At 38.7% G+C, this 22,513-nt stretch overlaps 1 pseudogene; it reads left to right on the top strand.

Annotated features, from left to right (window-relative positions):
* LOC102866892 overlaps positions 1-22,513 on the top strand; it is a 64,496-nt pseudogene that overhangs the window by 20,542 nt on the left and 21,441 nt on the right.

Below are 22,513 nucleotides of genomic sequence, written 5' to 3'. Positions count from 1 at the left end.
TAATTTGTTTAGACCCTCAACAACATAAGAATAACATATTTGTATTCTTTTAGCTTTAGTTTCATAAATGTAACTATGGTATTCTTACCAGTCCATGGGCTTTGCAATCACTTGTTATGCATCAGAGCTGGACAATGACTAGGGATGATAGAAGGAAAATTGATGCCTTTGATCTGTTGTGCTGGAGTTGAGTATTGAATATACCATGGACTGCTTAGGAGAACAAACAAGTTTGTCCTAGAGGTGCTGAAACCAGGCTGCTTCTTGTGGTCAAGGATTCAGAAGCTCCATCTGACATACTTTGGACATGTTGCAAGGTGGGGTTGGTCCTTGGAGAGCAATATCATTCTTGGGAGGGTGGAGGGACAGCACAGGAGAAGGAAGACCCTCAATCAGATGAACTGATTCAATGACTGGAGTAATTGGGGGGAGGTGTATCAGAGACAGTAAGATTGGCACAGGATAGAGCAGGGTTTAGGGCTGTTGTACATAGGGTCACTATGAGTCACAGGCAATTCAATAGCACACAACAACAACAACAACAATAACAAACTATGGTATGTTTACCTGTGCTTTTACATATTTGTTCTTTTGAGAATTTCAAATTACTATATGTATGTTATTTCATTTATATAAATTTAAGAATTTTTCTTCATTCTGGTTATTTTTTTTGCTCCATTTTCTTCTCTTCATCTAAGCTTATAATTCATGCGTCGTGGTAGACTCACGGTCACAGAAGCTCAATTATTTTTCATTTTTTATAACCATTTATTTTCTACTTTTCAAATTAGATTGTTTGCCTTGCTAGATTGAAGTTTACTAATATTTACACTATCTTATCTCATTTATTATGCTATAATTTTTATTATCAGATATTATGATCATTAATTACAGAATTTCCAATTCATTCAATTTTCAAGTATCTCTTTATTTGGCGATATTATCATCTGTGGTTTCATTACGATTATGTTTTTAAATCTTTGAACACATTGAAAATAACTGCAAAGAAGAGCTAGTGTGAAAATTCCACAATCTGGATTTCTCACTATTTTCCTCCTCACTATGGACTAATTTTTTCTCTGTAATGCAAGATGCCTCATAATTATTTGTCAATATTTGTTGACTTTGTAGATATATAGCAAGTAGATTCTGTTAGCATTTAATCCTGAAAGATTATTTTGATTCTGGTACAAACGGTTTAAATAAGTATTTGAGTATGCTTCTGTGAGTTATTAGTTCTAGACAATTAATCTGTTGCGTTGTTCTTACTCCTTGCTTGGACACTTTTCACTATCTCAACTAAGTGCATAAGGTATTCAATGACCACTCCATTTTGGCTGAACTTGAACTTCAATATATCCACTCCATTATAACTAATTTACTGGGATTTTTCTTCAGTTCCCAATCCTCTGGTAAAGCTCCCTCTTAGGTATTGTGTAGCCTCACAAAGAGTGAAAGTGACTGTCCACACAAAGTTTTGGAATCCTCTTTCTACAAACATTCAAATGTTTTAGGTGGTCAGTCTCACAATTTCTAACTACTTTATTTCAACAATCTGGAATCTAATCTCTGCCCTGAAGACTCACTAAAACTATACCTCTTCCTTACTTTCTATAGGAAAGTGTTCAAAACCCAAAAGCCACAGCAATGTTGGTGTGATTGTTGAGCTCTCCTTCGGCTGTTGTTGTTATATGTTGTTGAGTTACCTGTGGCCCATCGTGACCCTATGTACAGCAGCTCTGAAGCCTGCCCTGTTCTTAGCCAGTCTCAGTGATTATGACACATTAACCCACAAGTCAGTAATCATAGTTTTGTGGAAATACCTGCCATTCAATGGTTGAATACTTTTGTCTCATATATTTTGCCCAGTTTTATAGTTAGTTACAGTAGAACAATTCTAGTAGTAATTAATTACTTGTTTGGAAGCTCACACAAATTTTTATATAAAAATCATTTGGTCAATACACACCTTCATAAAACCTGCCTTCTTGAGTAGATCAAAGCTACTTGTAACTGTGTAACTGTGCTTTTGTAGGGGTTATGTTATATGTATATGGTTATTATTTTTTTTCTTCTTCTAGATGTCATGTCAAATAATCTCTGTTCTGTATCACAGCATGTTTTATTTTTCATTCTGTAAAATGGTGTATTATCATCAATTCTGGGAAGCTATTGAAGAATAAATGAGATAATTGACACTAAAGTTCTTAAAAGACATAACATGTGAGAAAGATTAGCCCTTTTTGTTATTGGGCAAAAGTAAACTTTAGTTCAGTCTTTGATCAAAAATTCCAACAGCGAGGAGTTAGAATTCATGGTGCTTAATGGTATTCATCTCCTTTAAAATTTTATAATAGTATTAAGCTGGAGAAAATGAAATCCTATTTCATTTTTACTGAGCAAGTGAAGATGATCTAACTATTTTACGTTTTAAAGGATTTGAATGAATGATGGGATTTTATCTCAATTCCTTAAAAGGATGCAACTACAAAATTTAAGTAATTCCACAGATAATATTGGTTACTTTAGAAAATATTCTAGTACCATCAAAACCAGGCTTTTGTTCTACCAATCGCTCCTTTCACAAGAACAAATTAACTTCAGAGCATCTAACTATGGCAATCATTAGAAGACGTTGATAATGGCACCAACATTTTCCACTTTGTTAAGCCTATTTATAATATAAATTAAGTTCTTCCTCATCATTTATTAGTTAGTTTAGTAAAATATTAATGTGCTAGCATCATTTGTTTGTTTGTAATGAGATGTTTTTAAAAATGAATAATTTTATTCACCAGAATATTTCCCCAAGGTTTTCCTTTGGGAGGAAATTAGTTTCTTGGAAATATCATCCAAATATGTTAGTCATAATTTTATGGTTAAAAAAAAGTAACAGTGACATAAGAATGTTTGGCATGGAACACAAAATCCTATTAGCAGCAAACATCTGTGACAGTCCAAGAGTGGCACACCCCACAGGAATCTATTACAGGCTAATCATTCTCCCAAGCTATTTCTGGGAATCTAGAGGAGAAATTCTCTTAAGAAGGGACATTTACTTCTTCTCATTTTAACTGAATGGATTGGGATCACCTGGCAGCTTGTCAAACCACCTGTAGGGGATATTCTAAGATAAAAAGAGGCACTGTCACCTTTTAGAAAAGGTAGCAAGGGTTTTCAATGTGATGTGGAAAGGAAAGGGGTGCTTTTCTGGAATTATTTAGCAGTTTTAAGGGCACTCTTTTCCCCCAGAGCTTGAAGAGACCATATTGTTCTCCGTTTCCTCATACTTAACACTTCTAGGTAAAGCCATCTGTTTTAGAGTAAAGAATGCTCAATTTAGTAGGGAGTTGGAGGTATGTTGGTGAATTACTTCCCTGAGATTGGGCAATGAGAAAGAAGGACTAGGATACAGTCTTCTCCTCTGGAATTCACCCGTGGGTTAAAACTTCCTGAGCATGAAGTAAAACCATGAGTGGTGAAGGAAAAGTAGATGAAAATATTTGTGGAAGTACACTGATTCTGAAAGATTAAAATTAAAATAGTCCCTATAGTTTTCAGCTGAATTAAACTCAAGTTTCTATAGTTCTCAGCTAAGTTAAACTCAAGAATTTTTCCATTGTCCCAAGTAGAGCCCCACACCCAGTTGTATCCAGGGCAACAGTATTTCAAGAATGGCTAACTACAGGGCAGGGCAAACAAGCAGATGTTTCTCGACTGATAACCCATGTGCCTTTGTTTCCCGACTGATAACCCATGTGTCTTGTGCTTTTCCACTACCCTAGAGTTTGAACTCATTGTATACTTAAGAATTTGTGAAACCACCCTATAGTTAAAGATCTGTCTAACTGCTACATGTGCTACGTGACTGCCACATGTGCTACGTGCAAATATGCTGTGTAAACTATGAGCGAAAACCGAACCAATGAATTCAAACTGTGTTTTCATCACCCAATGAGAAGCTGATACCCAGTTGTATCCCCCTAAAGTGTATAAAAAAAGCCAACTTTGTCTGCTCGAGGTCGACTCCTCTATCTCCTGCCAGAGATACGGGTCGGCCCGGAGCTCCGCAATAAACCTCTCCTCTTGCTGTTGCATCAAGCCGGTGTCTTGGAGTCTTGGGTCTTCACCGTCTACTCGGGACAAGACAGGACCACAGGTTCGGGGGTCCTTCAATTAATTATCAATTCTCCCTGATGGAGGGGATAAATTTTATTGATATTCTCTTTGCCTCAAAAGCACATAGTTCCAAATCAACCAAGTGCTCTACAGAGAAGCTCTGAAGAGAAAGAAAGATGAGCAATCACCTCCCATGAGATGTCTGCCTCTGAAAACCTGCTGCACGGTCAGCTATGAGGCAGTTCCAATTCAGCAGGACAGCGCAGCAACATCAAGCAAGTCAAAAAGAGTCTAAAGAGTGATGAGAAAGTAGAAGAACAAAAGGTTACCAAAAAAAAAAATAGGAAGAGTGAAGAAATACATTTAAAACCAAGTCTCTCTTACTATGATATCTTATTTGAGAATTACTTTTCAATTCCCTATATGCTGGAGTAGGCCAACCCTAACACACACAGACTTCTCATGAGTATTCACTATGAGTCGCAGGTGACTCGACCACTCATAACAACAACAACAACAACAACAAATCAGCACTCAGGCAAAATTAATCCCAAGTTAATCAGTTATAAATAACAAAAGCAAATAGAAAAACAGAAAATTCATGAAAATTTCTAACTATATTAAGTTAAACTATTGTGAAAGAACAGATATGTTGAAAGTATTGGAACCCATTTCAGTGATCTGCACTGGATAAAAAAAGTGGTAGAGTCAATACATTCTGAACATAATGAAAATGCAATTAATTATTTGGTGAGCTATTCTTTCAGTCTTCATTCTTAAGAACTCTTAGCATTCCCTCTTCCACTTATTTATTTTTAAAGGATGTCACTTTTTTTAAAATTTTTATTGTATTATTTTTATGTGTACCATCAAATCAGATCTGACTGGTGCAGGAGGAGATTGCCCCCTCCTTCTCCAAGAGAGCATCTGGTGGATTTGAACCATGTACCTCTGGGATTGCAGTGCAGCATCTTGCCACTAGGCCACCAGAGCTCCCTCCACTTAATTTTTTTAATAAACAAAAAGTAAATTTTTACTTTATATTGGTTTTCTTATGATGTTCATGAACATTATGTTTCACACTATCCTTCATTCATATTGTGTTTCATACAATCACTCTCATGCACTGTATTTCATAAAATCAGTTAACACTGAACTATACCCATCATTACCCTGTCTTTCCAGATCTCTGCTGCATCCATTTTCTTTACTTACCGTTACTTCCACCCATCAGATTGTGCGACCCTATGATTTCCCCTCTGCCCATCCTCACCCCTCTGTTCCTACCCTTTTTCTCTTTGGATTCTCATACCTCATTTACTAGTTATCTTTCCATTTCTACAATACTGATCTTATAAAGAATTTGTTCTTAAGAGACTGAGTTAGTTCACTCAGCATAATGCTCTCCAGTCCCTCCCAAGTCATGTAGTAATTTTTAAAATCATTGCTCCTGAGTGCTGCATAGTATTCCATCATGTCAACGTACCACAACTTCTCAGTCCATTTTATTGTGGTTGGACTTTTGGCTGTTTCCATTTTCTTGCAATGGTGACTAATGCTGCTATAAACATTGGTGGACAAATCTCCATTTTGTGTCTCAGTTCTAATTTTTCTCGGGGTATATTCCACCAGTGGAACATCTGGGTCATATGGAATTTCCATGTTCAGCTTTTTGAGGAAATGCCAATCCTCTTTCCAGAGTGGTTGAACCATTTTACAATTTCACTAACACTGAATGAGAGTTCTTATCTCTCTACATCCTCTCCAACACTTATTATTTGCTCTCCTGTTAAACTTTACCACTTCTACTGGGGTTAGATGGTATTTCACTGGGGTTTTGATTTGGATTTCTTGGTCATCTAAATATCTTCCTCTGTGATAAATCTTTCCATGGCTTTTACCTATGTTGTAATTGAGTTATCATTGGTTTTCTTCTGGTGGCCCTGTAATGTCCACTGATATTAATTTCAGGTCAAACCCACGTTTCTACCAACTGACAACAAGGTATAACTTCTGCTAGAAAATATTTCTCAAGTTTGTTGTTTTAGATGCTACTGAGTCAGTTCTAATTCGCAGTGACCTTATCTAAAGCAGATTAAAACTTTCCAATTCTCAGCTATCCTCTATGTCTCCAACGGATTGTTGCAGCTACTCTATCAATCTATCTGCTTGAGGGTCTTCATTTCCTTTGGCAACCTCTACCTTTCCAAGCAGGAAGCCCTTTTCTAAGGACCGACTCCCTCTAAGGACATGCATAAAAAATATGCAAGATGAAGGTTTACAATATTTACCTCTAAGGATGTACATTTCCACAAGAAAGATTCTTTGTTTATTTTGGCAGTATGATAGTATAGTCACTATTCTTTACCAAAACCACAATTCAAAAACATCAGTTCTTCATCATTCTTCCTTATTTAATGTCTAACTTTCACATAAATATTCATCAATTGGCAATATCATGGGTTGGACAAGATACTCCTTAGTCTTTTAGCTGGCACGGTGGCTCTTTGTAACTTGTTAAAAAAACAAGGATCACACTTGGAAGGCTGTATCTGACACTTGCCAACTTCATGCATGACACTGTCCCTGCCAACAACATCAACAAAACAAAACCAATTCCCAAGAGCTCAGATGTGTCTCCTACCTCTTTCTACTAATTTCAACACCAATCTTAGTTATTTACTTGGTCCAAAATCTGTTGAAAATGCTCACAGGCCCATAGAACAATATTAAGAAAGTCAAAAGGGTATAAATCAGATTGGAAGCACGTACAATCAATTAATCAGGAAAGCTTCTGAAATGTATTTGCAGGTACCGCAATCTTCAATCTCATGGTCCGTGTTGCAAAGCTCTTAGTCCTGCAAATTATGGCTGTACTCTCAGTCTTCCAACAAATTAAGGTCAAGGTTTCTAGCTCTATTTCCATGGGGTAACAGTCCCAAGTTCAGCTGTATTGTGTCAGGTCTCTAGTTTGTGCAACTGCAGCTGCTGGGTTCTCTCTGGTAAATCTGACTGGCAAAAGAATTTCTAGCCCTGAAGGGTGTGCTGCATTCTTTTGCTAGTAATGAGATCCTCAGAATCTGCTGCTTAATCTGCTCAATTTACTGGGGAGACTAGCCAATCCTGTTGTGGTTAGGCTAACATAGCATATTCAAATATTCCCACCAACCCACAGAGTGAAGCCAAAGTCAATGGTCAGGAAAGCTATCCTGAACAAGAAACCCTTAACACCACACCACTTTAAAGAGTTTCTTGACAACAAAGCAATATGCTTTTTATTTCTTAACAACGATTTCGATTGTTATTGATGAATAAAGAATTGTGATATTGGCAAAGAATATTGAAAAGATCATTGGTTGTCAGAACATATATCTGTCTTGGAAAAAGTACAGGCAAGTTCTTCATTATTATCGACATAGAAGGTGATATATGTAGGTGATAAGTGAAATTTCTTTTGCTATACTTTGACATACATAGGGTTTTTGAAGTCCTGTTTATTATTATTATTATTATAGTTTATTTATAAAATTCAAATACATTATTTTCCAGAACAGATTCCCCCTAGTCTATCTTAATTTGGGTGTTCAGTTTTAGAGCAAAATTTGACAGATAAGCATTTTACCCAAAAGTGCAGATGAAAATAATTATGCAGGTAACAAATCAGGTGTTGGTCCCAGGCCCAACCCTTTAACTCATGTGCTGTGTTTCCACCCTCCATCTCATACATTTTGGGGATGTTGCCAGGAGGGACCAGTCTTTGGAGAAGGACATGCTTAGAAGGGTGGAGGGACAATGTAGGAGAAGACGACTCTGGATGAGATGGGTTGACACAGTGACTGGGGTGTTAGGGGCAGGTATATTGGAGACAGTGAAACTGACTCAGAATGAGACAGAATTTAGAGCTATTGTACATAGGGCTACTATGAGTCACAGGCGACTCAACCACACAGAACAACAGAATTTCAAAATGAGCTGGACTCCTTGGAGAAGGAAAGGAGATAGAGAAGAATAGGGTATTTCATGAACAGTCAACCTTAGGGAATTGAGAGGAGGGCAAGAAGTGTAAGGTTGGAATAATTATATCTTCATTCATTTAACAAATATTTGTTGAATGCTAGGCTTGTAGCTTGAATCAATCATGCTTATAAGTATGAGAAATATAGCAATGAACAAAAGAAAATAATATATTCCCTCAGAGAACTTACCTTCTGGTAAGTTCATATTAACTCTGCTTTGTGAAGGGAGCGCTGGTGGCTTAATGGTAAGAAGTTTCACTGCAATCCCAAAGGTGTGGTTCAAATCCACTATCTGCTCTGAAGGAGATAAATGGGCAATTTCCTCCCCTGTGATTTATTGCCTCTGAAAACTTGCTGACAGTTCTGACTAGATGGCACAAATAATAACTAATTTGTGAAGCCACGCAGATACTATTTTAAGGAGAATGTTTACCTAGCAGAAAAGTAGAAACTATTGAAGTTTTATTAAATTTGACATGATCAGCTCTATATATTAGAACTTTTTGGTGTTTTGACAGAGGACAGTAAGAAATAAAAAAAATGGTGACAATAACATTAAGGTTACCTGAAATGAAATTAAAGCAGAAAAAGAAGTTATGTAGAGGAGGAGGTTCTAACAATTATTTAAAAGGTAGAAGTTCCATTGGAGCTCCCGTGGTGTAGTCCACTGTGGGTTGCACTAATAATACAAAAGGTAGAATTTCCAAGAACTAGGGATGAACAGAAAGAGACGAGTTATTTCTGTTGTATACTTTCAATTCAGAACCAGTGAGTTTTCAGAAGCAGTTAATAACACAGAAGGAGATCTTTCGTCTTTTTTCCCCATGAAGCAGCTTGTGAATTTGAACCACATACCACTGAGTTGGCAATGAAAGTCTTTACCACTAAGCCCCCTGTTGTTGTTGTTGTTATGTGCTGTCGAGTCGTTTGCAACTCATAGCGACCCTATGTACAACAGCCCTAAACCCTGCTCTATTCTGTGCCAACCGCATTGCCTCTGACACACCCATCCCAATTACCCCAGTCACTGAATCAATCCACCTCATAGAGGGTCTTCCCCTCCTGCGCTGTCACTCTACCCTACCAAGCATGATGACCTGTCTCTCCTTACAACATGTCCAAAGTATGTCAGACGAAGCCCTAGAATCCTTGCCTCCAAGGAGTAGCCTGACTTAACCCTCTCTAGGATGAATCTGTTTGTTTTCTTGGCAGTCCATGGTACATTCAATACTCTTCTCCAGCACCACAGCTCAAAGGCTTCAATTCTCCTTCTCTCCTCCCTAGTCATTGTCCAACTCTCTGATGCATAACAAGTGATTGCAAAAACCATGGCCTGTATCAGGCAGACCTTAGTCTCCAGAGAGACACCGTTGCTCTTGAGTACTTTAGAGAGGTCCCTAACAGCAGACTTTCCCATCACAATACGTTTTTTTATTTCCTGGCTGCTGGTGTCAAGAGTTTGACTGTGGAGCCGAGCAAACTGAAGCTGTGAACAATCTCAATCTCTTCGTCATCCATCCTGATGCTACCAATTGGTCCAGTGGTGAGAATCTTTGTCTTCTTGACATTGAGCCTCAGTCCATACTGAAGGCTGCAGTCCTTGACCCTTCGCAGCAAGTGCATAAGGTCCTCCTCAGTTTCAGCATAAAGGAGATTGTTAATAGATCTTCCACCGATCCTGATGCTACAATTCTCCTCATAGAGCCCAGCCTCTCGGATAATCTGCTCTGCATACATGTTGAAAAGGTATGGAGACAGGATGCATCCCTGGCGCACACCCTTCCCAATTTTGAACCATGCAGTGTTACCCTGCTCTGTTCTGACTACTGCCTCTTGGTCCAAGTATAGGTTTCGTATTAGCACGATTAAATGTTCTGGGATTCCCATTCTTCTCAGAGTCAGCCACAGTTTGTTATGATCCATGCAGTCAAATGCCTTTGCATAATCAATGAAACACAGATATACATTCTTCTGGTATTCTCTGCTTTCAGCCAAGATCCATCTAACATCAGCAACAATATCCCTAGTACCACGACCCCTTCTAAATCCAGCTTGGACTTCCGTCAGTTCTCTGCTGATGTACTGTTCCAGTCATTTTTGGATAATCTTCAGTTGAATCTTGCTTGCATGTAAAATCAAGGATATTGTTCTGTAGTTTCCACACTCAGTTGGCTCACCCTTCTTTGGGATGGGAACAAATATAGATCTCTTCCAGTCAGTCGGCCAAGTGATTTTTCTCCAGATTTCTTGGCACAACTTGGTGAGCACATCCAGGGTAGCGTCTGTTAGCTGAAATATGTCAATTGGTATACCATCTATTCCAGGGGCCTTATTTTTTTATATTTCCTTCCTTAGCAATGCACGTTTGTAAGAAAAGGTAATTTCTACATCTGAAAAGGACAGTTCCCATTTATGTATCAGTAATTTAGGAAGGCCTCCTTTTTTTTCCTGGTAAAACGCAGATTAACATACTGTTTACATAGGACTGGAGAACCAGCTTCACCAGCATCTAGGATAGATGCATTTCCTCTTCTGGTAAAGAGATTAAACTACTCTACATGACTAAAGAGAGGAAATAGAGAATTTGGAGGCTAAGCAACTAGTTTTGCAGGCTGAAGAAAAAGAACTATAGTTTTATAACTGATACCTATATAGAGAATTCGGAACTTAATTATATCACCCTATCAGGGTGAGGGATTGCATAACAATGAAAGAATTTTACTTTTCAAAGAGAGGAGTGAAGGTGGGCAGGGAGAAAAGTGCAACAATGAATGAATGGAAATCCTCAGTCTCTGTAAACATTCATTAAAATTAATAATAATTTTAAAAAAATAAAACAAACAATGTACTCCTTGGAGGCAAGGATTCTGAAGCTTTATCTCACATACCTTGGGCATGTTTCCAGGAGAGACCAATCCTCGGAGAAGTATGTCATACTTTTTTTCCTTTCTTTAGTCATGTAAAGTGCATTAAGCTGCCTCTTTACCAGGAGAGGAAATGTGTCTTTCCTTGTTAGTATTTACCTCTTCGGATCTGTTTTTCTCAGTCATTTGTAAATTGTGTCTTAAGCTGCTTGTTTACCAGTAAGGGAAATGCACCTTTCCTGGATTAGTATTTACCTTTTCAGCACTGTTTTTCTCAGTTATATGTTAACTATTTTATAAGTTGTCTGTTTACTAGAACCTATATATTAAATGTTCTTTTTATATGTAAAAATTCTGTAACTTTACAAACAAAAGTGTATTGTTAAGTAAATTAGTATCTAACTCAAGTGTAAAAACTAATGACCACTCCCAGACAAATAAGTAGTTTTTGAGAGAAAGCTCATTGCCTTCCCAGATCTGTAATAAAGGGCTTTGGATATTGCAATCCATTTGTCTTATTGGAAATTGATGGTGTCAAGAACTCTTTGCATTCAGTAATAGAAGAATCAACAGACTTTATTTACTTCTTTTGTCTGTGAAACCTCTCTTGAGCTGTTAACACTGCAATGTTGAGCTTGTGGTTGGCCCAATTAGTAAACAATTGTGGTTGGAAAAGGACTATATTTCCAAACATAAATGGCACAAGAGTTTAACTTCAGTGTATTACATAACTCATGTACATATAAACTAGGACAAGCTATTCTTGAGAGTTTTTTAGCTCAGAAAATATTTACTACATGGATTGGCATATTCTGAATTAAATATGATACTCCGTTGTTGGGTGCTTAAATAAATGGCTGCTATCCGCACCTACTTATTTATGTATTCAAAACCATACTAGACGTATGCTCTACCTCTCCTGTTTGTGACAGTGGAGAACCACTCAGAAACCAAGCTTGGAATGTCTGTTTCTTTGTTAAACATGCTTTGGAAATTGTGTACAATTTCATCTTCATGTTGTAGTCTGTATGGCACTGAAATTTGGCTTGTAGCTTTTTGAAAGAGTAAGTTACAAGCCAATCTGGCATCAGAGTGGAGGCCAATATCGTGGTTAGTCTTCTCGGTAGTTTCCCCCTAGAAAGCAGAATTGATGTTTCCATTATGATACAGTGCCATAAATACAGTTATTTACTGTGGCCTGCTATGCTTTCTTTCCTTTATTCTTTGTCTATCTCTGCAAATTTTTTAAGGCTAGACATTCAATGGTGATCTGAGGGCCTGCAATTTTGAGAATGATGCAAGGGCTCCCTCTCAGGGTGTAAACGCTTCATTTGATAGAGTGTCAATAGATCAACCATGTGTAATTGCAGAGAGAGCAATTTGTCCCGTTCTTTTTCTCTGTGAGTGCAAACTTCCAGCATTCTTAGAAACCTACCTTAAGGGAATGTCTTCACAACACAGTGCACAAAGGCAGGCACCATGGTGCCTATTTTCTACTTGGTTTAAATTCAGAAAAGGTGGACTTAGATGAAGTTAGGGTAATATATATTTATTTGTTTGTTTGTTTTAATTTTTTTAGGGTTATATTTATGCAGAGGAGTCATATCCATGAAAAAGACCAAAGGTTACCATTATGGGAACTGGTAAGTTTGAAGCATTCTCCATGTTTTACTTGAATTTTGATCATCCTATTTATTTCTCACAGAGTCTAAACACTTAAAAGAAATAGGCTCCTGTGTTTGCCTTGAGGGAGAGAAATTAAAGGGAACACCAAGAAAGGTAGCGCCCTTATGTTTAACCAGTTATTTTGAGGAAAAGAAATCCACAGAACAGACTGGTGTCGACAGGACTAGGAAAATCCTTCTGGAATTGAAAACTCAGCCAAGACCCTGGTGTGCACATCCTACCAGCATCTCTATTTAATTAAAACAATAACAATAAAACATAAGGGGCCCTGAAGCTGTAAAATACCGTGGCCTGCTCGGCTCTCTGTACTGTTTACAAATGTCTTCATCTATTTTCCTTCTATAATCTGTGCTCCCACCACAGGTCTAAGCAAAAAAAGTATTTGCCCTTATCATGATTTTTCTTCCTTAAACATTGATCCTTAGGTATTTTTACGCTTGTTTTTGTTTCTAATTTATTTATAGTATATATGCATCTCTTTTATAAGTACACTAAAGCTTCTACCTTGCCTTCTAACTTGTCACTCTTTTTTCTCCTTAAACTTAAAACAATGATGTTGTTGTTGTTATGTGTCACTGAGTCACCTGCTACTCATAGTGACTCTATGTAGTATAGCTCTGAAGCCTGCCCTGTCCTGAGCCAATCTCACTGACTCTTACACACCAGCCTCCATTGCCCCAGTTACAATATCAATCCATCATCTGGGGTCTTCCATTCCTGTGCTGCCCCTCCACCCTTTGGAGCACGATATCCTTCTCCAAGGATCGCTCTCTCCTGGTCACATGCCCAAAGTACATGAGACGGAGGTTAAAAATCCCAGCCTCCAAGGAGAAACTCAGTTTCACTCTCTTTAAGATAGACCTGTTTCTTCTCTTGGCAGTTCATGGTATGTTCAAGAGTCTTCTCCAGCACCACAACTCAAAGGCATCAATTCTTCTTTCATCATGCTTAGTCATGATACTTCTTTCATTAAAATTCAAGATCTCAAAGCAGAAAAGTAGAAACAGGAATGAAGAGGATAAAATGGTAAGGATTAAAACTGTACAATATGAATTCATTTTGGTCAAATAACTATATTTTTATCTGGTGACCTTGTGGGAAGGAGTTGCCCTGCCAACCCAAAGGCAGGAATTCAACTCCAACAGCTGCTCAAAAAAAATCCAGATGAGTAATCTCCTCCCTTGTGATTTTCACCTCTCAAAACCCACTGGAGGGGCAGCCATGAGTCGGTTCTGAAAATATGAATGGTATGTTGTTTTTTTAAAAAACAAAAAAAGATGAAGCTTTCCATTCCTCTTCTACTCTTCTTCCCCTTTCTCCACTTCCTTGTTTTCTTTTTCTGTATAGAATCAGCATGCCTGGAGTGGTGGAACTAATGAACCTTGTTAGTCACCATGAGTAACTAAGAAGAAATGTTACTAATTCAATAAGTTAGTCAATAGGAGTTTACTGAACCTTTACCCTGGCCCAGCATTGGGTTGCACATTAGAATTCTCTCCAAAGGTGGCAGTACTATGGGTAGTCTTAATGTAAGCACAGTCCTTGAAATCAGCATTTCAAATATGATGACTCTCAAACAGGGAAAGGCTTAGGAGTAAAGAATCAGTCAAGTTCTCACATTAAACTATTGAGTAATAAGTGATACAATATATAGTATTGAAATACATTTAATATTATTATATAAAAATGATATTAAATGATATAATATATATCCTTTATATACACCTGTAATATGCATGTTATTGTTGTCATGTGCTGTTGAGTCACTTGTGACTCATAGCAACCCTATGTACAACAGCCCTAAAACCCTTCTCTAGCCTCTGCCAATCTTATTGTTTCTGGCACACCTACCCTCATTACACCAGTCATTGAGTCAATCCATCTGATTGAAGGTCTTCCTCTCCTGTGCTGTCCCTCTACCTTCCCAAGTACAATGTCCCTCTCCAAGGACTGGTTCCACCTTGCAACATGTCCAGAATATGTCAGATGAAGCTTCAAAATCCTTGCCTGCAAGGAGCAGCCTGATCTCACCCTCCCTCAGATAAACCTATATAGCCCTTGACCTTCTGCAGCAAGTACTTCAGGCCCTCCTCAGTTTCAGCAACAGGGTTGTGTCATCTACACAACACAGGTTGTTGAGTCTTCCTCCAATCCTGATGCCATATTCCTCCTCATACAGCCCAGCCTTCTGGATGATCTGTTCTGCATATAGATTGAAAGGTTATGGAGAAAGGATACATCCCTGGTGTACACCATTTTCAATTTTGAACCATGCAGTGTTTCCCTGCTCTGTTCAGACGACTGCGTCCTGGTCCAAGTATAGGTTTCACATAAGCACAGTTGAGTGTTCTGAGATTCCCATTCTTCTCAGAGTGAGCCATAGTTTTTTTGTGATCTACACAGTCAAATGCCTTTTCACAGTCAATAAAACACTATAGATAGACATTCCTCTGGTACTCCCTTTTTTCAGGCAAGATCCATCTAACATTAGCTATAATATCCCTAGTACCACAGCTTCTTCTAAATCTAGCCTGTACTTCAGGCAGTTTCCTGCTGATGTGCTGTTCCAGTTGTTTTTGAATAATTTTCAGCACAATCTTACTTGCATGTGGTGTCAACGATATTGTTCAGCAATTTCCATACTCTGTAGGTTCACCTTTCTTTGAATTTGGTTATATATATATATTCATATTCCTTTTTTTTTTGTCAAAAACCTGCATATTTGAGAGAGGAAGACAATGCAGTTTTTGGTATGGAGACTTGCATGTAAAAACTTAAAGAACTTTATTAATCTTGTACCATTCCTTTTACAAAGCAAAAAAAAAAACCAACAAAACAAACTCAGGATGTGATTTAAAGAGATTAAAATCAAGACCAAATTGAAGTTCAAATTCCTGAATTAATGTGCTCATGGAAGTACAGAACTCCAATTTTCTTTCCATATCTGGTCCTGCACTCAACCATAGTCTGTCACACCAATTCCAGAGCTGTTTTGATTCATTTTTTGCTTTATCCCACCTTCTCACTTCAGCCTTTGCCATTTTATCTTCTTAGAATATTCCTGACCCTTCTCAGTTTTCCTGGTTAAACCTTCCCATACTCTAATATACCTTGTTTGGAAAAATAAATTCAAAGGTCATTTCCTCTAGATCTAAGAGCTGAGCATTGTGGTACCATTTTTCACATGTGTTATTTTTGTCCTACACTCTTCTTTGATGAGCCATTAATAATATCGACTTAATTTAGGTCTTAATTTAGGTCCATTATAGGTCTGAGTGAAGAGCAAAGATGACCTGTTCCAGGTTACTTATCAGTCAATATTTGTCATCATTAAAGTTCATTTGTTTTCAAAGAACGAAAATGTACAAGTTAAAGTGAAAAACAGTTCATACAAGAATAATGTCGTAAGATACTATGAAAAATACCATTTCTTCCATAGTATTCTATGCTAATAAGGTATAGAATGTGCTAATAAGAAATCATGCTAATAAGACAACCATTAGTTGCTTCTCTTCTTATCTCATACTTCCTCTCTTTCTCTTATTCTCTGCCTTACTCCCTGAATGCTTGTCATAGCTTTGCTGCTCTCTGCAAAGTTGCTGTATTAGTCTGTGCACTAGCTTTTCTATAGGAATTTTAATACACACCTCAGCTCTCTCCTATCTCTATTTTATGGTGGTACTGATTCTGGCCCTAAAGCTAGTGCACCAAGTACCCAAGATTCTCAAATTACATTTTAGAGATAAAATCTGATCCCCTCAGCCTAACCTATTAAATATTCCGCTTGCTTTAGATGCTCATCACTGAGCTGAAAATGTGTGGTCAGTGGCTTGGTGTCACAGAATAGAAGCCAGTCAAACTGGACAATTGATGTCACCAGGAGCTGTTAGCAGGATATTATTTTAAACCTAGAAATTGGAGAAAAGACAGTCACAATTCCAGTAGCCGAGTCAGGTCCACTATCTTCTGATTTTAGCCTTTAAAAAAAAAAAAAAGTCTTTTCACTGAGAGACTGGCTGTATTTTATTCATCTTTGCCTCCCATCAACATTCTGAGAAACGTCTAGATCTTGCAGGTACTGAGGAAGTGCTGTTGATGTGTTCAACTTGACACATCACACTGGCAGGTCATGGACATGCCCTGATCTTTCCAACAGAAAAGCTGCTTTCTGTTGCGTGTTCTCCAAAGTTTGCTTGGAACAAGCTCTTGCACAGTGGCAAGGGGAGAAGGGACAAGGGACAGAGAGAGCAAGTGAGATTCTTAAAAATTCTTGATTAGATTTCCAGAGCAGCATCTTGAAGTTGGAATGAAAGAGGCAGGCAGATAAATGCAAATCCCACTTGGCATATGGTTGCGTGCTACCCCCATGTAGCTACCAAAGAAATCTGCCAAAGAGACACAGACAGAAATTGTACTGGAAGGGCAGAGAAAGCAAGAACAGACCCCAGACTCTTTCCCTCTCCTCTCGCTGGTGTAAGGTGATCAAGACATTGGCACAGCAACTTGTAGGCTAGCTGGGTCTCCAAGGCCCCAGCAAAATGAGTACAGGGAGTCAACAGTTAGATAAGAACCTTCAGACATCGAGAGCTTTAGATACCTGGACATTGTTTCATATATTTAGAGCTACATCTCTTTCCCTTATACCCCTTTACCTGTGTTTCTGGATTGCAATTCAGGGACCAGGGAAATCAGACTTTGTATTTCTCTTCCTTTCTCTTTCTCCTCAGCTATTCTTTCTTTTTGCCCATTCCTTCCCACTCTTGGGAGACCCCAGAGAAATTCGGCTTGCTTCCCTATCTGGTCTGCTCTGTAATTTGGGGTTGACAAACACTGCAGAGTTGAAAACACCGGTCTAATTTGTCCCTCCTTTTTTATGTCATTCCTCCACTATTTACTTATCACCTTGAATGTTTACAATCCAGTCAGAGGTCATATGCATTTATGAAACCACTTTCTTTCTGGGGAAAAAAAATGTTATTTTAACTTTTCCTTTCAATTTCCTCTGATTTTCAGAATAGTTCCTCAGGGCTCTCATTATTTGGATCTCCCACTGACTTAATCTTCTCCAGAGCAGAGTGCTTGGGATTCCTTTGGCTTAAGCTGGCACATTAATCACCACTGCCTTGCCTTAAAGGGTTTAGGGTGGAGTCTCCTTTGATAGAATTGCTGCTTGAGTTGGGGCTGCAGTAGTAAAGAAACCACATCTGGTCCCCTCTGTAGAAAGCAATTTGCCCCCTGCCGGCAGCTCAGCTCTGTGGTCACAACAGAGCAAACCCCTGAGGGAGCAAGGAGGGGCCATCAGCCTTGAGAGGGGCAGCAGTACCATGGACTCCATCCAAAGTAGAAATGTGCCTGCCAGGGCTTCTAACTCCAGGCAGTGCCCACCCTAGCTCCCCCCCCCCCCCGGAGCCTGCCCTCCTATGCCAAGTTCACTAATAACGAGTGTCCAGGGAAACATCTGGGAAGCACGCAGGCTAATTGCTACCTACATGCTTTTTACATTTTTTAAATAGGATTTTAAAATTTCCACCCCACTGTTTTCTAGTCTCCCACCTACTTTTCCCTCTTCTTTTTCTGTGGATAGGTATATATGCTTGGGCTTCTCATTCATACTAATTGGAACTTCCCTCAGTAATTATGGGACTGACACTTCCAGGGATGATGATCTGACTTCAGGTAAAATTTCCCTTGGTGTAGAAAAATCTTGTAGAGGTTCCAACTCTACCGTGAGTACTTTTGAAGGCTTTGTTCATTTCTGCTTAGGCAGTTCCTGTTAAGAAAAGCAGAACTCAAATGCACTGCCATCAAGTTGGCTTTGTAAAAAAAAAAAGTTATTAATTTTAATGAACGTTTACAGAGATTTTGGATTTCCGGTCATTCATTGCTACATTTTTTCATCCTGCCCACCCCTCCGCTCCCCAGTTCGCTCTTGTCTTTGAAAAGTAAAAGAAAAATTCCTTCATTGGTATATAATCTCTTCCCCCTCTCCCCTTCCCAGTACACTCCACTATGCAACCTTCATTCTAGACTCTTGTCATAGCAATAATACCCAAGCTGGATCTTGTTTATAACTGACCATTCACTGGGGAGGCTGCCTCTCTTCTGTATGAATTTGTCTATATGTTAGCTTTCTCTCCAGGAGTTTTTATACAAACCTCAGCTTTCTCCTATCTCTGTTTTATCATGGTACCCATTCTGGCCCTAAAGCTAGTGCTCCATTACCCAAGTTTCTAAAATTATATTTTAGAGGTAAAACCCAATCCCCTGTGGAGAGCCACTGGTGGATTTGAACTGCTCGAGGGCCACCATTCTTGGGTTAGCAGGACAACTCCCTACAGACTAGGTCAATTGTTGTTGTTGTTATGTGCCATTGAGTTGTTTGCGACTCATAGCACCCTATGTACAAGAGCCCTAAACACCATTCTATCCTGTTCCAACCTCTCTGTCTCAAACACATTCTTCCAGGAAAAGAAGCTGTACATGACAGTTGTACTTAACTACTTTAAATTAAAGTCATACTGACCACATCATTAGAGACTGACAGCAGCATGATATGGTCAGAATCAGAGAAATCCTGACTGCTTGAGACTTAGGACATCACATCAGGGGCTGGTCAATGGGAGATGGGTGTTGAATGTTGTAAGCAAAAGTAGGAAGGGTTGGTGGTGGAGTAGGGAAAGGATGGACTTAAAAAAAAAACAACACAAAAAAAAACCCAAAACAAAACCCCCAAAACCCCAAACCAACCAAGCATGTAGCCGGGTGGGCAGCAACATTGAATATTGGTCTTTCTAACTGGTAAATGTCTTTCTTTTTTTTTTTTGGTAAATGTCTTTCATCTACTCTTTTCTGTAGAATGCTTGTCTGTCAGATACTATTATATACATTTAAAAACTGAGACAGACTAGGAAGAAGGATTGGCCATCCACTTCAGAAATTACAGGCCTTCAAAAACCCAATGTACAATAGAGCACATTTAGATTATCATTTGCACTAACAGACATGGTGATTGAAACTGAGATCTTAGGCCAATTAGAACAATCATTTATTCTCCACGATCACAGTGTTGTATACACAAAATTTTTCATGTAACATGCATGACACACAGAAAAATCAGCACTCAAAAGGATTGCACATTTGGTAAAGCAGCATTAGTTGCATAAAAAAGTAGCATATATTTGTCAGATAATTATTGAATATGACATTTTATGACTATCAGCAGAGGGGCATGGTGATTTTTATAGGTAAACATTAATTTTTCTGTTATCATTGCCTCCAAAGAACACTCTGGCTGCACTTTCTATAAGAAACATTTGTTTATTCTTTTGGGCTGTTCACGACTCTTCTCCAACACTACAGCTTAAAAGCATCAATTCTTCTGTCATCCTTATTCATTGTACAGCTCTCAGATGCATAGCAAGTGATCAGAAAGACCGTGGCCTGAATTAGACGCATCTTAGTCCTCAGATTGACATCATTGTTCCTTTATAATTTGGAGAGATCCCCAAGTGAAGATTTTCTCAGTGCAATACATACACCTCCAGATTTTCTGACTGCTGATACCAAGGGTGTTGACTGTGGAACCAGGCAAGATAAAGTTATTGACAGTTACAATCTTTTCATCTATCACATTGTTGCCTATTGTTCCAGAGGTAAGAATCTTTGTTTCCTTGACATTGAGATGCAATCCACTTTGAAGGTAGTATTCTTTGATTTTCTGCAACAAGTGTTTCAAGTCCTCCTCACTTTCAGTAAGCAAGGTTGTGCCATCTGCATAACTCAGAGGTTTTTATGTCACTTCCTCCAATCTTGATGCTACATTCTTCTTCATAGAGTTCAGCTTCTTAAATAATTTTCTCAGCATACTGATTGAATAGGTATGGAAAGAGAATAGAACCCTGACACACTTTTTTCTTAATTTTAAACCATGTAATATTCCCTTTAACTCTCTAAATTATTGAGGAGTAATGACATCAGTTTTAGGACTAAGGTCCATCTGACTCAGGCCATAGTCTTTCTGATCACTTGCTATGCATCTGAGAGCTGGACAATGAATAAGGATGACAGAAGAGTAATTGATTCCTTCGAGTTGTGGTGTTAGAGAAGAGTAGTGAACATACCATGGACGGCCAAAAGAACAAACAGCTATATCTTGGAGAGGGTGCAGCCAGAATGCTCTTTGGAGACAAGTATGAGAAGGCTTCTCACCTCACACACTTTGGGCATGTTGCGAGGAAGGGCTACCTCTTGGAGAGGGACATGATGCTGGAAGGGTGGAGGGTCAGCGCAGGAGAGGAAGACCCTCAACCAGATGGATTGCCACAGTGACTATAATGGACTCTTGTGTGTCAGGAAGTGTGAGGATGGCACAGGACAGGACAGGACAGGGTTCAGATTTTTTGTTGACAGGATCACTGAGTCATACTCCACTTGATGGGACCTAACAGTAGCAACAATGGCGCTCTCTTGCTCTGTTTGCACAATAGCCCTTTGGTCTAGGTATAGGTTGCCGCAAGGACTCCCTTATTAGAATTCAACTAAAGTTTTTTTAAAAGTTACTTTCTTTTTTCTTTTTGTCATACAGAGCTCTGAAGCTGAACACTGTGACACTGTCATGTCAAATGTGATAACGGTTATCCATGGTGGACAGTGTTTGGTGGCACTCCCCGGTTAAAACAAGCTTGGAAGCAGAAGTGGTATCCACTTCTGTAAGAGCTTGCCTCTGGAAACCCTATGGACCTGCCGAGAGGATGAAAGTCATGCAGGTGTCGAGGACTTTCATTCAAAGGGTCGCCATGAGTCGCCAATGACTCGACGGCACTTAACAGCAACAACAACATACAGAGCTCTACAATACCAGTAACGTTAAAGTAGAAAAAAAAAGTCCTACCCTCAATTTTAAGGGTTATTCCTGTACCAATGAACTTCTCAAATTTGATCCTAAACACATGTACTTACTGAGGTCTTCCACAATGGGTTGTGAGTGAGTAGTTCAGGGCACAAATCCCGGGCTAGGTAGGGACCTCAACTCTTTTTTTTTTTCTTTAAGTTGGAAGATTTTTAAATTTTTTTTTTTTTTTTACACAAGGTTGGGATGGGCTACGAGTAAAAAGGACCTTGGAAGTCGAAGAAAGAACCGTCCTAACAATTCAGATGTTGGTACAAATACCAAGGCATACTTCTTGTTCAGTATATTCCCCCAAGAAAAGGAAATTACCTCAACTCTTACCTCTTGGCACATATTTACAGGGGTTTAAGATTCATTGTTTATCGGATTGAATATGCTTCTTGCCTTACACTCCAGATCCTCCTGCTGTTGGTAATACCTTGTAAAACTTTTTTCTCCAGATCCTCTTTTGTTAGATGGAATCTCCATGCTCCTTCTTAATCTCATCACTCTTTACTAAATTGGTCACACAATCATTTCTGCAAACTTCTCTGCAACAACCACCACGAAGATTAAAATTTAAAACAAATAATAAAGAGCGTACACTCATACAGACAGCACCATTCAGTGTGGACTAATTTCCCCCCGAAGCTATTTTAGGTTACTACTCTTACACGCTGCCAGTTACCATAATTTAGTTTTGAGTATTAGATTTTCAACTACTTAAGTTTCTTAGAAATTAAAAGTGAAGTCAACAAATCAAAGTTTCCAGTCTCACCAATATCCATTGCGCCAACCCATGGTGAGTATCCACAGGGTTTGGGAGGCCATAAATCTTCCTGAGAGTAGCCAGGCTCATGTTTCTCCCACAGAATGGCTGGTGAATTCAACCAACGGTTCAGATCAGCATCTCAACACATAGCACATGATGCCACAAAGAC

This window comes from Elephantulus edwardii, unplaced genomic scaffold (genome assembly GCF_000299155.1).
Source record: "Elephantulus edwardii isolate Elephantulus edwardi_28Jun2011 unplaced genomic scaffold, EleEdw1.0 scaffold00077, whole genome shotgun sequence".
Classification (NCBI taxonomy): domain Eukaryota; kingdom Metazoa; phylum Chordata; class Mammalia; order Macroscelidea; family Macroscelididae; genus Elephantulus; species Elephantulus edwardii.
Note: the sequence above shows the minus strand (reverse complement) of the source record. Positions and strands in the feature narration are given on the sequence as shown.